The 8,216-nt window shown below is 46.8% G+C and overlaps 1 pseudogene; it reads left to right on the top strand.

Annotated features, from left to right (window-relative positions):
- The first annotated feature begins 3,529 nt into the window (after positions 1-3,529).
- On the top strand, positions 3,530-4,395 carry LOC138154539 (large ribosomal subunit protein uL2 pseudogene; annotated as a pseudogene).
- Positions 4,396-8,216: the final 3,821 nt, after the last annotated feature.

Here is an 8,216-nt window from a genome sequence, read left to right as displayed (position 1 = left end):
AGGAGTTTAACTCTGGAGCTGGATGAGACAAGAGAGGTCACCTAGTACAGTCCAATTCATATACATTCTGGGAACACAATGTACTTGTATGCCACCAACTGCTTGTAACAGTGATACAGCAAATATTACATTTAAAGAACAATTTTACCCCCCCCCCCCAAAGTCCTCCTGTCTTAGAGATCTTTGCAACATTGACAATATAGAAGCAAAATTATCTCATAGAAAAGCAAACTTTTTCTGGGTTCTGAGCCTGCACAGAACAAAGAAAAGAAAGGGCTTGTAAGGGTTATGGGATTTAAAGATCTTCCATGCCCTGTTGGACTTGCTGATGTAGCAGGAAGGGGCGGAGCAAGAGGAAGCGGAAGCCAAGCTAGCGTTCCTGCGTTGGCTGGCGGTGGTGGTGACGGCGGCAGCAGCAGAGGCAGTGGCAGCGCGAAGCCCTTTTTGAGTTAGGACTGCTAAGGACTTTCTGCTAAGGACTCCTGCTGAGGACTGCCAGGGGCCGGAGCTGCTGGGAGCGCGCTTCCAGGACGCTGGGTGGTTGCTGTGAGTGGGGAGAGGAGGACCTTTGCCTGAGGTAGCCTGTTCTGTTTTAAAGGCTTGAGAATGTGGGTGCTTTCTACTTTATCTACCTGTGCCAATATCATAACTACTCTGATGGCTTTCACTTTCTGGTTTTGGGACTCAGTCTTTTGGTATCTTAATAAATTTTCTAGTTTATTTCCTCATGTGGCAAACATGACGTATTTTGTAATGGATAATTATATCAGCATATTTGTAATCTCTATAGGCATTGTGAATATGGCATTGCTGATACAGGGCTCCAACTATGAATAAGAACAAGTGAATTCTGACAGAATGTGAAACATACAAAACATAAAGTTAACACACCAACAGCCACAGTGCAGAGAGCACTAGGCCTGGAGTCAGGATGACTTGAGTTCAAATCCAACCCGAGACATTTACTAGTTGGGAGACCTTGGACAAGTCACTTAATCTGTTTGTCTCAGTTTCCTCATCTGTTATATGGGGATAATAACAGCACCTGCCTGCCAGGGCTTTTGTGAGGCTCCCATGAGATCATCTTTGTAAAGCTGGCACAGAGAAGGTGCCTGCTTAATAAGTGCTTGGTCCTTTCCCCTTCTCCTTCCCCTTCCCCAGCCCAGGCCAGGGCAGGCGCCAAAGAGCCATCTAGCTGCTTTCTCCCACAAACAGGGGGATGAATCTGGGCTACCAGAATTAAACCGATTCTTTTGGGGAGGGAAGGGAGGAGCTGAGTCACTCGTTCATCTTTTGCACACAGGAAATTGGGAGTTAAACTAGATTGTTTTTTCTTCAGTCCTGAGAAGAAGGAATTTAAGAATGGACACATCACCTCCACTCACAGGTCACAGCTTCTGGTGTAGTGTTAATCCAAACTAACAATGGCCCCACTAGGAAATTTCATGCTGGTCATGACACTGTCTGCATCTTTCACAGAGGCCACCTCTGGACAAAAGGCGGTCATTGCTTCAGCTCACTTCACATCTAAACACATAAAAGCAGCAGGATTTTTCTTTGAAACCCATCATGGAGTGGCCAAAGGGAACGCCAGCTCTCTGAGGGCAGGACCGGTTTACTTTTCACCCCTGGGCACCTGGACAGTGCCTGGCACAGCGTGGCCACTGCAGAACTGAATAGAAATGCCTCCTTAGAAAGCTAGGGAGGAACAGGAGGCAGAGGCCATCCTACAAGGGCTGTTTAATAAGCCTTCTACATGTGCTGGGGTGGTGTGGGGGGGAGAAAGATGGCAGACTTGGCTTTGGGGGCTTCAAAGTGACCCTGGGAATTCTGTCTCAATCAATGTGACTTAAAGAATAAACAGACCCATTTTCCTCTTGTTGCCTTAATAAATACTACCTTGAGCCTACAAGTATTACTATTTTTCAAATGTCTAAACTGTTGTGACTAACAAAAGCACAAAGTCATGTAAAAGACTCCCCTTTTCATCATTTTCAGGCTGGCCCCGCCCCATCTGGTCAGGGCTCCTCCACTCCCTCCTCTTCCTCCTCTCTCTCCTCCTCCATTCCCTCCTCCTCTTCCTCCTCCTCCTCTCCATCCTGCTCCCCCTCCTCCTCTCCATCCTCCTCCCCCTCCTCCTCCACTCCCTCTTCCATCCCCTCCTCCTCCTCCTCCTCCTCCTCCTCCTCCTCCTCCCCCTTCCCTCCTCTCCCTCCTCCACCTCTCTGGCTTCCTCCAGAGCTCAACTCAAAACCACTTCTCAAGGGCAAGGGCCTCCTCCCCAAATGACTCTGTACTTATTCTAAATATACTTATGTTTGTATCTCTTGTCACTCCCTAAAGAATATAATCTCTGTAGGGGCAAGAAATGTTTCATTTCATCTTTGTATTCCCAGGGCCCAGCACTGTGCCTGGCAAATAATGGGTGACTGTACCACACTGGAGTCCTGAGATGCATGACGACAAGCTGGGCTCATCATAAGGACACCGGGGCTTGCCGTCTGCCCCTTCACTGCGCTCCCCCCTCCAGACCACCCAGCCTTCCCTTCTGCCCTGCCATCCCCCCACCTCTATGTGCCAGCCCCCCTCCTTGAAGACAGACTGTCTCATGCTTCCTACCTGGATCCCAAATGTTTCACCTAGAGTAAGTGTTGAATGAAGTGCTTTTTCATTGCCAAATGTTTGGAAATAAAAGAAGCAGAGGATAGGACATTATCCCTGCCCCCAGCAAGCCCAAAGCCTGGTTGGTAGGACAAGACTAACACATATGAAATAGTTCTATACTCACTTGTATTGTTTCCTCTTAATGTGTGGAAATGGTACATGATTCAGTTAACGGCTGAATTCTTGAGGCTATAGAAAGTGTCTGGGTTGGGGCTCTAGTTTCATAGGGTCATCCAATAAAATATCTATTGAGTACCTACTGCATGGACAATGCTGTGAGAGGCACTAGGGGGGCTGGTGGAGGGAGGGAGCTGAGAAAAAGTTTAGCTAAAGCATTATCCCTGCCTTTAGCTAGGGACCAGAACTTTCAGTCTGGTAAGACAATCTGCAAATCCATATGGGATGGATTGTAATGGATGCCATCCAGCGTATTTATTAATATTCACCCTGTTCTTACAATTCTGTAGCTGGGCAGGGCATCCCTGGGATAGATGTTTCTCATGGAAAATCTCTAGTACATGTGACTAGCCCCACAGATATCTGACCCAAATGATGAGACACCACAAGGCTGAGGGGCAACAGGAAGCATCATTTTAGGACACTGGTTTAGGAGGTGTCCCACTATGGAAGCATCCTGGTTACATGCTTCTGTTCTGTAGAGAATTCAGCCCACTGGGCTTTATGAGGAAGGATGTTAGCACCAGACACGACCTGCAGTCTGAAGACCAGGGGCTCAAGTCCAGGCTTGGTTTCTTGCTATCTGGGTGTCCTTGGGCAAGACACTTCATCTCTGTAGGCCTGAGTTTCCTCCTCTGTGAAATGAGGGGGCTGGCTTTGTAGCAAGTCTGGAGTCGGACCGTGCGAGATGGGGTGAGTAAGAGGTAAGAGGAAGGGTGCAGGCTCCATCTTCCTCCCCCATGTGAAGCACAGGAAAGGGGCTGCCAAGCTCCAGGCTGTCAACTTCGCCAAGAGGCATGGCTACATTAAGGGTATCATAAAGGACATAATTCATGATCCAGGCCAAGGGGCTCCTCTTGCAAAAGTAGCTTTTCGGGATCCTTACCGATTTAAAAAGAGGACAGAGTTGTTCATGGCTGCTGAAGGCATCCATACTGGCCAGTTTGTGCACTGTGGTAAGAAAGCTCAGTTCAACATTGGCAATGTCCTCCCAGTTGGCACTAAGCCTGGGGACCGGGTAAGCTTGCCCGGGCATCTGGAAACTATGCCACAGTGATTTCCCACAATCCTGAAACCAAGAAAACATGAGTGAAGCTACCTTCAGGCTCTAAGAAAGTGATCTCCTCTGCTAACAGAGCTGTGGTTGGTGTTGTTGCTGGAGGCGGTCGTATTGATAAACCCATCCTTAAGGCAGGCCGTGCCTATCACAAATACAAGGCCAAGAGAATCTGCTGGCCCTGTGTCCGGGGTGTGGCCATGAATCCTGTGGAACATCCCTTTGGAGGAGGCAATCACCAGCATATTGGAAAACCATCCACCATTCGAAGAGACACCCCAGCTGGAAGAAAGGTCAGTCTCATCGCTGCCCGGCATACTGGTCGACTCCAGGGTACCAAGACTACAGGAGAAGGAGAACTAAAGTACAGAATCCTGACAATAAAAATTATTTTGGAAATTGTGTTAAAAAAAAAAGAAATGAGGGGGTTGGACTGGGGTGACTTCCAAAGGTCTCTCTCTTCCAGCACTAAGACTATGATCACATAAGGAAGATATAAACTGTGCAACAATTTTCATCATGGTTTCTCTGGTTTTAAGGACCATAACTTTGACTATCATGTTAGAACAGGAGCCCCCTGAGGGTAGAGATTGTCCGAATCTTGGTACCCCAAGTTTGGCTCAGTAAATGCTTTTGCACCTATTCAATGCGACCCCCTGCTTTTGAGAAAGAAACTCCAGTCAGTGGCAAGACAAAGCATCCCTCTTACCTGAGGAGCTCATGTCCCAAAGACAGGAACACTCTCCCAACAAGAGGCTGCGATGTCAAGCACAGCAGCATTATAAAACATCCCATCTGGAAAAAAACAAGTCGCTGCCAATAGTTTCAGTCAAGGCAGAAGCACCCAATGAGAACACAGGTATCCCACAGGCCTTTCTAACCATGAGGACAGCCTCAGGAGTGTCCATGTTATCTGACACGTAGCACTGACTTCACAGAAGTGAGTCACACCTGACTTCCTTAGTAAACTGAAAGAAGCTGCTGGATAGAGGCTGCTAACAATAGCTATCCAATGCATCCTCCCTAGCTCTTGGCTCTCACGGACTTTCTGGTACAAGAACTATAAAGCAGGATTAATATGCCTGGAGAGGGACACACAAAACAGGAAGAGGGAACCCTGGTCATTTATGACCTGATCACCAGGGAAGGAGCTGCCTATCACCTGAAGCAGACCCAGCCAGTGTCCCCTGTGGCCTGGGGTCTGGAACCCCTAATGGGGAGAAATAAAAGGTAAGAAAGTAAACTGAGATCCTCTCAATTCTTATGACTATTACATTAGCTACAAGAAAAATTCCCTGAAGACTGATCTTTAAGTACAAATGTGAATAAATGCCCATAGCCAAAAATAGAAGTCTTGCTTGTAGAATCCACAGACTAAAGGTTTCCCACATCTGTTAGCTTCATTGAAACACATCTCAGCAATCTTGTCTATCCAAACTAGGGAGTTTCTCACAAAACACACCTTTACCCAAAAACATCAAGAATAAATCAAAATGTTTGACCTGACCCAGCATCATAAGGACCACTGGGCTTCCTCTTGTGCTCCACAGCTGAACCCTCCTTCACACAGTCTCTCCTTCCTACACAGAAAGGACTGTCCCATTTTTTCATTTGTATCCCTAGCACTTGGTGAAGTCATTGGCATATAGTAAGCCCTTAGTAAATACTGTCTCATCCATTCATTCATGCAGTAGTATTTCTTGAGGGAAATACTACTCACACTGCCTACCTTATAGGGCTAGGGTGAGGAGAACATCTTTATTGACCTTAAAGCTACACCCTTCCTGGAAGAGAATGGGATGGAACTCTACCCATCTAAATGGTTGCTGAGAGGCTGCAAACTGCCCTCCCTCACAAACTCATGTCATTGGTCCCAAGCTGCATCAGGTAGGGAAAGAAGCTAGCTCTGCTTCCTTGTTAATCTCCTCTGGGTGATGGCAGCAACTCTACCAAGGAATTCTTCAGGAGAAAAGGCCTCCCTTGTGCTGTGGCTAGGAAGAGTCTCCTCCTCTCCTCATACAACACCGGCCTGAAGATGACACAGGTACCCTTAGAATTCCATAGGAGGTCAGAAAAGGGATGTTTCTTGCTCCCTGTGGAAAAGGAAGTGAATATGCCTGGCTGTTCCCTTCCCCTCTTTTGTTGCCAGAATCACTGGACAGAAGACTGGACATAAGAAAGAGGACAACAGCAATAGAAAAAGTCACTTCAAATCCACCACTGCCGGCCTGCGGAAGATGGGCCAGTAATTTCGGAGGTTCATAGATTTAGAACTGAAAGAACCTTACAGGTCATCTAGTTGAACCCCTAGTTTTATAAACGAATGAATGACAAATCATTTATTAAACGATTTATTAAAATTAATAATAATTAATAAACTTAATAATTTATTAAAATCCTTTAAAATTAAAAGTTGCCAAGTGATGACCTAAGTACTAAGGACATGAATACAAAAGTGAAGCAGGTTCCTGCTCTCAAAGAGCTTACTTCTAACAGGAGACCTTTTTTTTTCCTTTTTGCTTTTTGGATGGGGGAAGGCAGGGCAATTGGGGTTAAGTGACTGGCCCAAGGTCACATGGGCGGGTTTTTTTTTTTAATGTTTCGTGTCTGAGGCCAAATTTGAACTCAGGTCCTTCTGACTCCAGGGTCAGTGCTCTATTCACTGTGCCACCTAGCTGCCCCTTTTTTGTGTGTTTTTTTATTTTTGTTTTTTAGGGCTTTTTATTGAAAGCCACAGAATTGCAGCACAAAGAGTACAGGGGCAGGAGCCAGAGAAGTGTGTCTGTTTGGAAGGTTACAGTGCCAGGAAGCAGAGCCCCAGAACAGACTGACGTTCCCTTTCCACTAGGAGTAGCATTCCTCATTCCTACTTTGATTACAGCTCCAGAATCGAAAGAGGGGGAAGTGGCTGAGTGGACTGAAGGCCAAGCATTAAGGGAGTGGCCCAAGGTCACATGACTCAAAGACTGCCCCTGACAGCAGTGTGACCTTTCTGGGCTTTAGGTTCCTTTTTTGTCAAATGGTGGGACTAGGAGGCCTCAGAGGTCCCATCAGCCTCAAAGCCTGTGATTTTATCAGATTTATTATTGTCATTTAGTGGTTTTCAGATGTGTCCCACTCTTCATGACCCCATTTAGGGTTTTCTTGGCAAAGATACTGGGGCAGTTTTGCCATTTCCTTCTCCAGCTCATTTTACAGATGAGGAAACTGAGGCAAACAGGGTGAAGTGACATGCCCAAGGTCACACAGCTAAGAAGTGTCTGAGGCCAGATTTGAACTCAGGAAGATGAGTCTTCCTGACTCCAGACCCGGCACTCTGTGTGCTGAACCACCTTCTATTTCAGAAGGACTTACTTAATAATTCTTTCATAACAAGACTGGAACTGTTAACTAACCTCCACACCCTGGGTTGTTTTGCATATATGTTCTGGATATACAAATCTATAATGATCTTCAAACAGCAGCAAGGAGGGGAAAGCTCTGAAGAGGAAGGCAGCCCTCTTTTGAGTGGAAGCCACCTCTTCCAGAGAACAGAGAAGCGGAAATTCTCTTGACAACACACAGGCTGAAGGCTGCGGCAGGCACCTGCTTTTCTCAAGTCCACCCAAACCCCGGCCAGTTTGGAATGGGAACAGTCATCCACAGCCCACATGTAAATCTGTACAGTGAATTAATACTTCTCTTCCATTGCTACCAAGTCCAGTCCTTTCTGTCTGCCAATCCTCATGCATTAGGGAAATGGTACTTCCTTTGGGGTCAAAGGACTGAGGTTCAAATTCTCACCTTAGGTAACACAGTGCATCAAGTGTTAGGCTTGGAGTTAGGGAGACTTGAGTTCAAATCTCACTTCAGATACTTACTTAGCTCTATGACCCTGAATGGACCCTAAACTTCCAGGATCCCAGCACAAAAATTAAGGAGGGTCTTTGCCCTACTTTATCAGAGACTAGGGACCAGATTTAGCACCCAAAGCAGAGGAAGAGAGCCATTCAGTTGGCAAATGACACTGAGTGTCCACTAACTGTGCAGAAAACTCCTAGGATGGAGGGCCCCCAAAAGAAGCACAAGCCAGGGTCCTGTCTTCCCCAGGCTATGAACAGCAGCGACCCAGCAAGAGCTTTCTTTGGAGCAAAATCTACTATAGAGAGAACAAGGCACCCTCCAAACTACAGGCAAGGGTGACCGGCTGTGTCTGAGAGGAAAGAGCAGGGTGACTTTTAGAAGGAAGGGGCACCCACCGTGGAACTGGGGGTCAATGTATAAGACTGTACTACTGTACTTTGTCTGGCTCCCCCCCCCCAAGGGCACTGGATCCACA

The sequence above is a fragment of the Petaurus breviceps genome, unplaced genomic scaffold, assembly GCF_028583685.1.
Source record: "Petaurus breviceps papuanus isolate PSGF00001 unplaced genomic scaffold, PetGlider_PUasm1.0 91041, whole genome shotgun sequence".
Taxonomy (NCBI): Eukaryota; Metazoa; Chordata; class Mammalia; order Diprotodontia; family Petauridae; genus Petaurus; species Petaurus breviceps.
Note: the sequence above shows the minus strand (reverse complement) of the source record. Positions and strands in the feature narration are given on the sequence as shown.